Here is an 11,959-nt window from a genome sequence, read left to right on the forward strand (position 1 = left end):
AGCAAGACTGATTCATTTACAAACCAGAAGAGCCTGTTCTGGGACCCTTGCTGTTTATAATTTTCATAAATGATCTGGATGAGGAAGTGGAGGGATGGGTTGGTAAGTTTGCTGACGACACAAAGGTTGGTGGTATTGTGGATAACTTGAAGGGATGTCAGAAGTTGCAGTGTGACATAGATAGGATGCAAGACTGGGCAGAGAAGTGGCAGATGGACTTCAACACAGATAAGTGTGTAGTGGTCCAGTTTGGAAGGTCAAATGGGATGAAGGAGTATAATTTCAAGGGTAAGACTCTTAGCAATGTAAAGGATCAGAAGGACCTTGGGGTCCGGGTCTTAAATCGGCCTCACAGGCAGAGGATGTGGTTAAGAAGGCGTATGGTGTACTGACCTTCATCAATCGAGGGATTGAGTTTAGGAGTTGGGAGATAATGCTGCAGCTTTATAAGACCCTAGTCAGACCCCACTTGGAGTACTGTGCTCAGTTCTGGTCGCCTCGTTACAGGAGGGATGTGGAAGCTATTGAAAGGGTACAGAGGAGATTTACAAGGATGTTGCCTGGATTGGGTGGCATGCCTTACGAGGATAGGTTGAGGGAGCTCGGTCTTTTCTCCTTACAGAGACGAAGGATGAGAGGTGACCTGATAGCAGTGTATAAGATATTGAGAGGTATGGATCGAGTGGATTCTCAGAGGCTTTTTCTCAGGGCTGGAATGGTTGCTACGAGAAGACACAGGTTTAAGGTGCTGGGGAGTAGGTACAGAGGAGATGTCAGGGGTAAGTTCTTCACTCAGAGGGGAGTCGGTGAGTGGAATCAGCTGCCGTCAGTGGTGGTGGAGGCAAATTCAATAGGGTCTTTTAAGAGACTTCTGGATGAGTACATGGGACTTAATAGAATTGAGGGTTATAGGTCAGCCTAGTAGGTAGGGATATCATCGGTGCAACTTGTGAGCCGAAGGGCCTGTTTGTGCTGCAGTTGTTCTATGTTCTTTTCTATGTTCTATGAGCCCTTTCACCCCACGGCCCTGCTTTCCCACATCACAGCAGGCTGGAGGCATACATGCAGCAAACAACAAACAGGGTGAACGAAACTGAGAAATCCAATAAAAATAAAGAGAGTAACAATGCTGGAAATCTGAAATTAAAACAAAAAGTGCTGAGTTTTCAAAGGGAAATAGACTCTTTGGTTTCCACCACAAATCCTTGGAACTGCAGGCACAAGGCAGGAGAAACCTTTGTACAAGTCTGCCAAAAGGGCTAGTCAAAGGATTGTAGAAATATTAATGTTGAAGGAGACCTTTGAGCTCTGAATGCCAGAGGGGAGTATAATCAAACTGTGAAATCTGAGGGATAAATTTAGGAATCCAGATAGCCAAGTAATTTAAACTAGCTTACAGATAAAAAAAACTTGATTGAAGTTTCTAATGGGACATTATGGGTGGAACTTTCTGGCCTCACTCACCCCGAAACCAGAAAATCCCACACGAGGTCAATGGACCTTTCCATAGTCCGGCCTTTGCCCCCTTCAATTCTCGTGGTGGGTGGCTCGATGGCACAGTGGTCAGCACTGCTGCCTCACAGCACCGGGGACCCGATTCAATTCCTGGCTTGGGTCACTGTCTGTGTGGAGTTTGCACATTCTCCCTGTGTCTGCACAGGTTTCCTGTGGGTGCTCTGGATTCCTCTCTCAGTCTGAAAGACGTGTTGGTTAGGTGCATTGGCCATGCTAAATTCTCCCACAGTGTACCCAAACAGGCACCGGAATGTGGCGACGAGGGGGTTTTCACAGTAACTTCGCTGCATGTTAACATAAGCCCACTTGTGACACGAATAAATAAACTTTAAACTTTCCTTCCTCAGATAAGGACACCAAAATTGCACACAAGACATATAAGATAATGAAGGGGATAGATAGGGTAGAGGGAGAGATTCTTCTCGCTTAGAAAGGATAACAGGACCAGAAGGCACAGCCTCAAGATAAGGGGGATGCAGTTTAAATCAGAGTTGAGGAGGAACTTCTTCACTCAAAGGGTGGTGAATCTCTGGAATTCTCTGTCCATGGAAGTGGTGGGGGCTACCTCGCTAAATATATTTAAGTCACGGGTAGATAGATTTCTGATAGACAAGGGAATTAAGGGTTATGGGGAGAAAGCGGGAAAGTGGAACTGACCCACTTCAGATCAACCTTGATCTTATTGAATGGCAGGGCAGGCTCGAAGGGCTGGATGGCCTACTCCTGCTCCTATTTCTTATGTTCTTACGTTCTTATGTACTCCAGGTGTGGCCTCACCAATGCCCTATACAATTGCAGCAGAACATCCCTGTCCCTATACTCAAATTCTCTCGCTATGAAGGCCAGCATACCAGCCTTCTTTACTGCCTGATGTGCTGCATGCTTACATTCAGCAACTGATGCACTCGGACTCCAGCATCTCATTGAGTATCCATCTCTCTCAATTTACACCCATTCAAGTAATAATCTGTCTTCCTATTATTGCTACCAAAATACTGCATCTGCCATGCACATGCCCACACAGTCAGCCTGTCCAAATCACGCTGAAGCTTTCTGCATCCTCCTCACACCCTCTCAACTTTTTATCATCTGTAAATTTGGAGATAATACATTCAGTTCCCTCTTCCAAATCATTAATATATAATGTAAACAGTTGGGGTCCTAGCATAGATCCTTGCGGAACTCCACTAGTCATTGACTGCCAATTAGAAGAAGTCCCATTTATGCCAATTCTGAAAAAGTTAGAAGTTAAAATATTAGGTTGAGGTGGGCTGGGGTAGGTTCAGGTCAGGTCATGGAGAGGATGAGTGAGAGAGTTCATCCAGCTGGCATGGGTCAGGTTGGGTGGGAGTGCTGAATTCAATGCGGAGGGAGGGTAGGGGTGGGAAATACCGTAGGGTGGGTGCCCCGTGTGGGGGCCAGTCTGGGTATTTGCAATAGTTATGCCAAAGTTAAAAATGGTTTTATTTCTTTTAATTTTTTCAGAGTAACTATTATTGTAACACAGGCAGAACCATCCAAAGTTAATGATTTAAATCACTTTGTAAAATCACTCTCAGTGCTGCACAATTGTCCAGTGCTTCTGGAAAATTGCCACATCAACCTTTATCAAGGAATTTAAGAAAGGGATTCCCCAGTACATTCCTGGAGTATCCCCCAGTTCTAAGGCTGAGGAGCCAGAAGTTATAGGACTTTATATTACATCTGTGATGTTCTTGCCCATTCACCTATCTTGTCCAAGTCCCCTTGAAACCTCCTTGCATCCTCCTCACAACATACACCTTCAGCTAGTTTCGTGTCATCAGCAAATTTGGAAATATTGCATTGTCGCGACATCTAAATCATTTATGTAGACTGTGAACAGCTATGGTCCCAGCACTGATCTTTGCAGCACCCCACTAGTAACAACCTGCCATCCTGAGAATAAACCATTTGTTCTTACGCTCCGTTTTCTGTATATTAACCAATTCTTGATCCAAACCAGTTTATTACCCCAATCCCATGACCTCTAATTTTGTTTACTAACCTCCTGTGTAGGACCTTACAAAAAGCCTTCTGAGAATCTAAGGACACTACATCCACAAGTTCTCCTTTATCAATGCTACAAGTAACATCCTCAAAAATACTTCAATAGATTTGGCAAAGATGATTTCCCTTTCATAAATCCATGTTGATTCATAAGAACATAAGAAATAGGAGCAGGAGGTGCGGCACCCAAAACTGCACACAGTACTCCAGCTGCGACCTCACCAATGCCCTATACAGCTGCAGCAAGACCTCCCTACTTTTATATTCAATCCCCTTGGTTATGAAGGCCAGCATCCCATTCGCCTTCCTGACCACCTGCTGCACCTGCAAGCTGGGTTTTTGCAACTCATGCACAAGGATCCCGAGGTCCCTCTGCACCGTCGCCTGCTGCAGTTTTTCGCCCCGTAAGTAATAGTCCTTCCTACCATTCTTCCTACCAAAGTGGATCACCTCACACTTTTACCATTAATTTCTAAGTGCCCAGTTATCATATCTTGAATAATAGATTCCAACATTTTCTTTGCTACTGAGGTCAAACTAGCATGTTCTTGGTTCTCTGTTTCCTTTCTCCCTCCCTTCTTACATAGTGCAGTTATGCTTGCTACTTTCCAGTCCACAAGAACCATCCCAGAAACTATAGAATTTTGAAAGATAACCACCCATTATCTCTCTAGCCACTTCCTTTAACAATCTGGGACTTGGTTGATCATTTATCAACCTTCAATCCAATTAATTTTCCAAGTAGAAACTCTTTATTCATTCTAATTTTTCCAGTTCCTCATTTTCAGAAGCCTTCGATTCCCTTGAACTGCTGTTAGAGATACCCATATATAAATTTTGGTCACCCATACTACTGTATCACCCATGTTACTGATGTATACTTTGCCCAACGTTACCACAGATAACAGTAGCAGGTAATTCAGAAGGCAAATGGAATTTTGTCCTTCATTGCAAGAGGGATGGAGTTTAATAACAGGGAGGTTATGTTGCAGCTGTATAAGATGCTGGTGAGGCCACACCTGGAGTACTGAATTAAGTTTTGGTATTCTTACTTGAAAAAGGACATACTGACACTGGGGATGTAGAGAAGATTCATTAAGTTTATTCTGGAGTTGAGAAGGTCGGCTTATGACAAGAGACTGAGTAGACTGGGGCTGTACTCATTGGAATTCAGAAGAATGAAGGGAGATCTTATAGAAACAGATAAGATTATGAAGGGAATAGATAAGATAGAAGCATGGAGGTTGTTTCCACTGGCAGGTGAAACTAGAACTAGGGGGCAAGGCCTCAAAATTAGGGGGAGCAGATTTAGGGCAGAGTTGAGTAGGAATTTCTTCAGACAAAGGGTTGTGAATCTGTGGAATTCTCTGCCAGTGAAGCAGTTGAGGCTACCTCATTGAATATTTTTAAGGCAAGCACTGATAAGTTTTTGAATAGTAAAGGAATTAAGGGTTCCAAGATGGTGAGTGGGCGTCTAAGCGGAGCTGAGTCCATGAAAAGATCAGCCAAGATCTTACTGAATGGCAGAGCAGGCTCAAGGGGCCAGATGGCCTACTCCTGCTCCTAGTTCTTATGTTCTTAACACTTCGGTGACCTATAAAACAGTTCCCACCTATGTTTTCTGCCCTTTGTCATTTCTACGCTCCACCCAGACTGATCCTACATCTTGCTCCTACATTTTAAGATCCTCTCTTACAAATGTACTGTCTCATCTCTGAGTAACAGCAACACTCCATCTTCTTTTCCATTTTGTCTGTCCTTTGTAAAACAAAACCTTGAAATACACTCGAATATTCTGATTGTAATTCATCGGGAAATCAAGAGCACTGAAAACCAGATCAATGAACTCCAAATCTGATTGCCCATCAATGAGGGGATCAAATAGTTTCATTCCATTCCTCCTTTCTTCTGGAATTGCTAGATTTAATTCCATATAAGACCAAACCTTCCCTGTTTGTCCCACCTCCACATCTTATTACTTCTCCAAATTGTTGACTAATTCCTTCTTAACTTGTTCACTAAAATATGCACTTGTGCAGCACAAAGGCACCTTAGCACTTAGGTAATAGCTTTATATAATATTCCTTTGATTTTTGTTTGTCAACCTTAGAAAGGATAATTGAAAAGAAAATCGTGTCAGGCCAGCACGTCTGCTTGGCCTCTTCCCTCACCTCTGACAGCTGCCCAAGGTGGATCCATGGTGCTTACCAGCAAAATGATAACAAGATGGCAGCAAAATAAATCTCTGCCACATATATACAGAATGATACCGCACATTTAGATCAGTATGTGGTGAAATCAATTTGGCCAGTCTGATATTTGAGTCGGTATTTTAGATTGAATGGTCACCTCTAACAAAGTACACGAGAAACCCATAACACAATGTCCTATTTCCTAAATGAAGAAAGCCCAGGCCCTTAGATTTTCACAGTAACTTTATTGCGGTGTTAATGTACGCCTACTTGTGACACTAAAAAAAAACTAAACTAATTTTTTAAGCTTGCAAGTTACTGGAATGAAATCTTACCCACAGGAGTGCAGGTTTTGTATCAACCTTATCAAGTTTAATGATTTATCTGTAAGCAATACAATCATTGGTCAAGGGTCAGGTGCTAAGAGCCTTGAATTCAAAAATTTATTCCAATGTGCCAAGATTGAAGTGAATAAGATATCACCTGATATAAATCATTAAGTGTCAATTGCGTAACATCAAGCTTGAGTTTTATAAGGTTATCAGAATGGAATAGATTGGAAAGATAGATCATAGAATCATAGAACCTCTACAGTATAGAAGGAGGCCATTCGGTGAATCAAGTCTGCACTGACTCTCTCTGACGGAGTAACCTAACTAGGCTTTTCCCCTACCCTATCCCTGTAACTTCACACATTTACCATAGCTAATCCATCTAACCTTCATATCTTTGGACACTAAGGGGCAATTGAATCCACCTAACCTGCATGTTTTTGAAATGAGAGAAAACCAGAGCATCCGGAGGAAACCGATACAGACGTAGGGAGAACCTGCACACTCCACAAAGATAGTGACCTGAGGCCAGAATCGAACCCAGGTCCCTGGTGCTGTGAGGCAGCAGAGCTAACCATGATCCCACCATACCACCCCAATAAACCTTCCGCAGCCAGGAATTGATCCTGGGTCACGGCGATGAAAGTGCCGAATTCTAACCACTAAATCACCAGGGAAGGTAAAGGAAGAGTAAATAAAAGGATCTACTCAGCTATCACGGCTTTAGAATATACTTGCCAGACTTTCCAGTCTATACTTGGTAATGTTACCAATGATCCAAGAGTATCTACTACCTAAATTTTTGAATGCAAAATTCTAAGTTGATACTGCAATACTGACGAAGCTCATCACTGTTGAATGTGCTGAGTTTTGGATAAGATGTTCAGCCAAGGCCATGACTACTCTGCTAGATGGATGTACAAGATGCCTGTGACATTATTTTGAAGAAGAGCAAGGGAGTTGTCCCTGGTGTCATACCAAATATGTGTTATTTATCTGTCAATCAACACGACTAAAGCAACAGAATGTCTTACCATTCATGAGAGTTTGTGATACACAAACTGGCTGCTGCATTTCCTCCATTACAACTGTGAAATGGTCAAAGTATCTCACTGGCTCTAAAGTGCCTTGGGACATGAATTTGTCTGTCTGTTGGTCTGTCTACCTATCTATCAGCCTTTCTTTCTTTTGTTCTTTCTCTCTTTCATCCTGTCTTCCTTTCACTCTTTTTTTTCTTGTTTTCCCTTTCACCTTGAGTGCAATTTTCCAGCTCGTCATGCCAGTGGCATCTTCTAGACCTGCCGACGGCACACCCCTGCCACCTGTTTCCTGGTGGCATGGGGTAGAATCAATGGGACCAGAAAATCCCACTGCCAGTCAATTTACTCCCGCTGCCAAGAAAACACAGAGCGGTCAGAGAATCCCAGCACTTGTCTTTGCTTTTTTGCCCTTTCTCTCATTTTATCTTTCTTTTTAGCCGCTGAATGTATTTAAGAAAGAAGTAGACACTAAAGGCATCAAGGGGTATGGGGAGAGCATGGGAGTATGGCATTGAGGTAGAGGATCAGCCAAGATCACGTTGAAAAGCAAAAGTTAAAGTTTATTTATTCTTCGTAAATAGGGCTTATGTTAACAACTGCAATGAACCTACAGTGAAATTCCCCCAGCCGCCACACTCCAACATCTGTTTGGGTCAATTCACCAAACCAGCACGTCTTTCAGAATGTGGGAGGAAACCAGAGCACCCAGAGGAAACCCACACAGACATGGAAAGAACGTGCAAACTCTCCTCAGACAGTGACCCAAGCCAGGAACTGAACCCAGGTCTCTGGCACTGTGGGGCAGCAGTGCTAATCACTGTGCCACTGTACTGCCTATTGAATAGCGAAGCAGGTTTGATGGCCTGCTCTTATATTTTATATTTCTTTGTTTCTCTCCTTTTTTTCTTTCTTTCACTGCTTGATGTTTGCATCCAAATTAATGATAAAATCACATTAGATCATTACAACAAACATATCGGCAGAGCACTTCATAAAGAAAACTGAGACTTCCTGCTTGACTCCAGCATTTATCTCAGAAGTTAATCCAGAACATTGTTGATATTTCAGTTCAGTATGTGGAGAGTACCAGCTCAAACAAGTTTGGAAGAACATATCGTCATATCATTGACAAAATTCATGTGTTCTTTATTTACCCCCTGTGATCAGTATGTTTATATGCACAATGCTTTCTTATCTTCAGAGTGAGAATCCCAATTAAATAATGACCAACAGCAAGCTTTTCAGGAGGTGACAAAAATGATTGACGAGGGAAAGGCCATGGATGTTGTCTTCATGAATTTTAGTAAAGCATTTGATAAGGTCCCTCATGGTAGGCCGGTGCAAAAGGTTAAATCTCATGGGATCAAAGGTAAACTAACTAGATGGGTACAGAACTGGCTTGGCATAGAAGACAGAGGGTAGCAATGGAGGGGTCTTTTTTTGATTGGAGGTCTGTGACTAGTGGGGTCCAATTTTACCAAAAATTCGTGCCCGAAGTCACGGTAAATTCAGGCGTCGGGCCTTTAACACGATCTGCACCCGAAACCGAGCAGATCGTGCCTTTACCGACACCCGACGAGAGGGATCTGGGTATGCAAGTCCACAGATCCTTAAAGGTAGCAGCACAGGTGGAAAAGGTGGTGAAGAAGGCATATGGCATGCTTGCCTTTATTGGATGGGGCATAGAGTACAAAAGTTGGCATGTGATGTTGCAGTTATATAGAACATTGGTTAGGCCACATTTGGAATACTGCATTCACTTCTGGTTGCCACACTACCAGAAGGACGTGGAGACTTTGGAGAAGGTGAAGAAAAGGTTCATCAGGATATTGCCTGGTATAGAGGGTATTAGTTATGAGGTGAGATTGAGTAAACTGGAGTTGTTCTCCCTGAAAAGACGGGGTTGAGGGGCGATCTAATGGAAGTTTATAAAATTGTGAAGGGCGTAGATAGGGTGAACAGTTGGAAGCTTTTTCCCAGGTTGGAAATGACAAACATAAAGGATTACAAGTTCAAGGTAAGGAGGCAAGGTTCAATACAGCTATGTGGGGGATTTTTTTTTTTTTTACAGAGAGGGTGGTGGGGGCCTGGAATGCACTACCAAACAAGGTAGTTGAGGCAGATATGCTAGGATCATTTAAGACTTATCTAGGAAGCCACATGAACAGATTGGATGGTCTAGTTAGGAACACATGATCGATGCAGGCTTGGAGAGCATAAGGGCCTGTTCCTGTGCTGTACTGTTCTTTGGTCTTTTTGAACTCATCTCTTAAATTCATGCAGGATATAGTTCATGACACCTCTGAGGTATCAGGAACTATGATTGTTTAAAAACCAGGCCCAACTCCATGAACATTGCAGAATGTTGACTATGCCTATCATTGGAACTGGCCAGGCTAAGTGCTGGGTGTGGATTTTGACACAAACCATCCTGCACCATTTAAAGACACTTCTAAAAACCAGCCTGCGATAAAGGTTGGAAATCCCAGACTTGGGACCCACATGTTATTTCCAAAAGGCTCTTGAGTCATTCTGATTTGGAAGAAATCCAGCCCTTTGGATCTGAACAACTCATTCAGTTTTAATTTTTTCCTTTTGAATTAGTTTCAGGTAAATACATTGAATCAACATAATAACTCCAGGAGTCGACTGTAAAGGAACAGTGCTTTTATTGCACAAAATAAGGCAAACAGCTATCACAAGCCTATGGTAAATACAACAGATCTCATCCAGGACTAAAAGCTGATTGACCCACCCTCCTTTATAAAGAACTCAGTATACAAGCTCCACCTGGTGTGTTAATTACCAATCCCCAGGGAGCTCATATTCAACGAGTCCAACAGGGAGGTCAATTAATGATTCCCCATGCAAGTCATGGGGGTTATCACAGTCAGCATCAGTCTGGACAGTTCCTTTTGTACTGTCTTGAGTGTTTCAATTTACAAGAGAAGGCAGGTGATTTTCTGGTGGCCATCTTCTTGTAGACAGTCATAGTCAGTTTAAAATATAAAAGTTAGTTTCAAGTTCAGAATATACTGGGACATGACAAAAGGATCAGGCAAAAAACCTTCTCTGGCCTATTTGATTTAATCCTTTCAAAACAGCCATCTCCACCTTACTGTATCTGGTTCTTTCTTAAATCAATCCCAAGTCTTGACCTCAATCATCCTTCATTGAAACCTGTTCAATAGGTAAGATTTCCCTTTGTCTTTCCAAACTCAAATCATTCTCTTATAGGGCATTTGACAATTATTGGTCCAGATTTTTCTGTATTTTTTACTTTTAAGAGTTGCTTGTGTGATGTTCTTTTCAAAGATAGCCATGATTCTTCCATCCTGCTGCGCTATTTTCTTGGTAAGAAGTCTCACAACATCAGGTTAAAGTCCAACAGGTTTATTCGGTAGCAAAATCCACTAGCTTTCAGAGCGCTTGCTGCTCCTTTGTCAGGTGAGTGGGAGTTCTATTCATGAACAGGACATATAACAAAAACTCAATTTACAAAATAATGGTTGGAATGCAAGTCTTTACAGGTAATCAAGTCTCAAAAGGTACAGACAATGTTAGTGGAGAGAGCATCAAGCACAGGTTAAAGAGATGTGTATAGTCTCCAGACAGGACAGTTAGTGAGATTTTGCAAGCCCAGACAAGTCATGGGGGTTACAGATAGTGTGACATGAACCCAAGATCCCAGTTGAGGCCGTCCTCCTGTGTGTGGAACTTGGCTATGAGTCTCTGCTCAGTGACTCTGCGCTGTTATATGTCTTGAAGGCCGCCTTGGAGAACGCTTACCCGAAAATCAGAGGCCGAATGCCCATGACTGCTGAAGTGTTCCCCAACAGGAAGAGAATACTCTTGCCTGGTGATTGACAAGCGGTGTTCACTCATCCATTGTCGCAGCATCTGCATGGTCTCCGCAATGTACCATGCCTTGGGACATCCTTTCTTGCAGATAGTTACGGGCATGTGGCCTCTGATCTTTGGGTAAGCGTTCTCCAAGGCAGCATTCATGTCACACAACAGTGCAGAGTCACTGAGCAGAGACTGATAGCCAAGTTCCACACACATGAGGACGGCCTCAACCGTGATCTTGGGTTCATGTCACACTATCTGTAACCCCCATGACTTGCCTGGGCTTGCAAAATCTAGCTAACTGTGTCTGGAGACAATACATATCTCTTTAACCTGTGCTTAACGCTCTCTCCACTCACATAGATCATAGATCATAGAACCCTACAGTGCAGAAAGAGGCCCTTTGGCCCATCGAGTCTGCACCGAACACAATCCCACCCAGGCCCTAAGCCCATATCCCTACATATTATACCCACTAATCCCTCTAACCTCCTCTACCCTGGATACTAAGGGACAATTTCTTAGCAAAGCCAATCAACCTAACCCACACATCTTTGGACTGTGGGAGGAAACCGGAGTACCCAGACGAAACCCACACAGACACGAGGAGAATGTGCAAACTCCACACAGACAGTGACCTGAGCCGAGAATCGAACCCAGGGCCCTGGAGCTGTGAAACAGCAGTGCTAACAACTGTGCTACCGTTCCGCATTGTCTGTACCTTTGAGACTTGATTACCTGTAAAGACTCACATTCCAACCATTATTTTGTAAATTGAGTTTGTGTCTTTATATGCCATGTTTGTGAACTGAAATCCCACTCACCTGACAAAGGAGCCGCAAGCACTCCAAAAGCTAGTGGATTTTGCTACCAAATAAACCTGTTGGATGTTAGCCTGGTGTTGTGAGACTTCTTTCTGTGTTTACCTGAGTCCAACACCGGCATTTCCACATCATGACTTTTTTTTTTAAGCGCAGTGAGACTGGAGATTGTTGCTTCGGCC

This window comes from Carcharhinus amblyrhynchos, chromosome 1, assembly GCF_965287045.1.
Source record: "Carcharhinus amblyrhynchos chromosome 1, sCarAmb.v2.hapA, whole genome shotgun sequence".
In the NCBI taxonomy this organism is placed as follows: domain Eukaryota; kingdom Metazoa; phylum Chordata; class Chondrichthyes; order Carcharhiniformes; family Carcharhinidae; genus Carcharhinus; species Carcharhinus amblyrhynchos.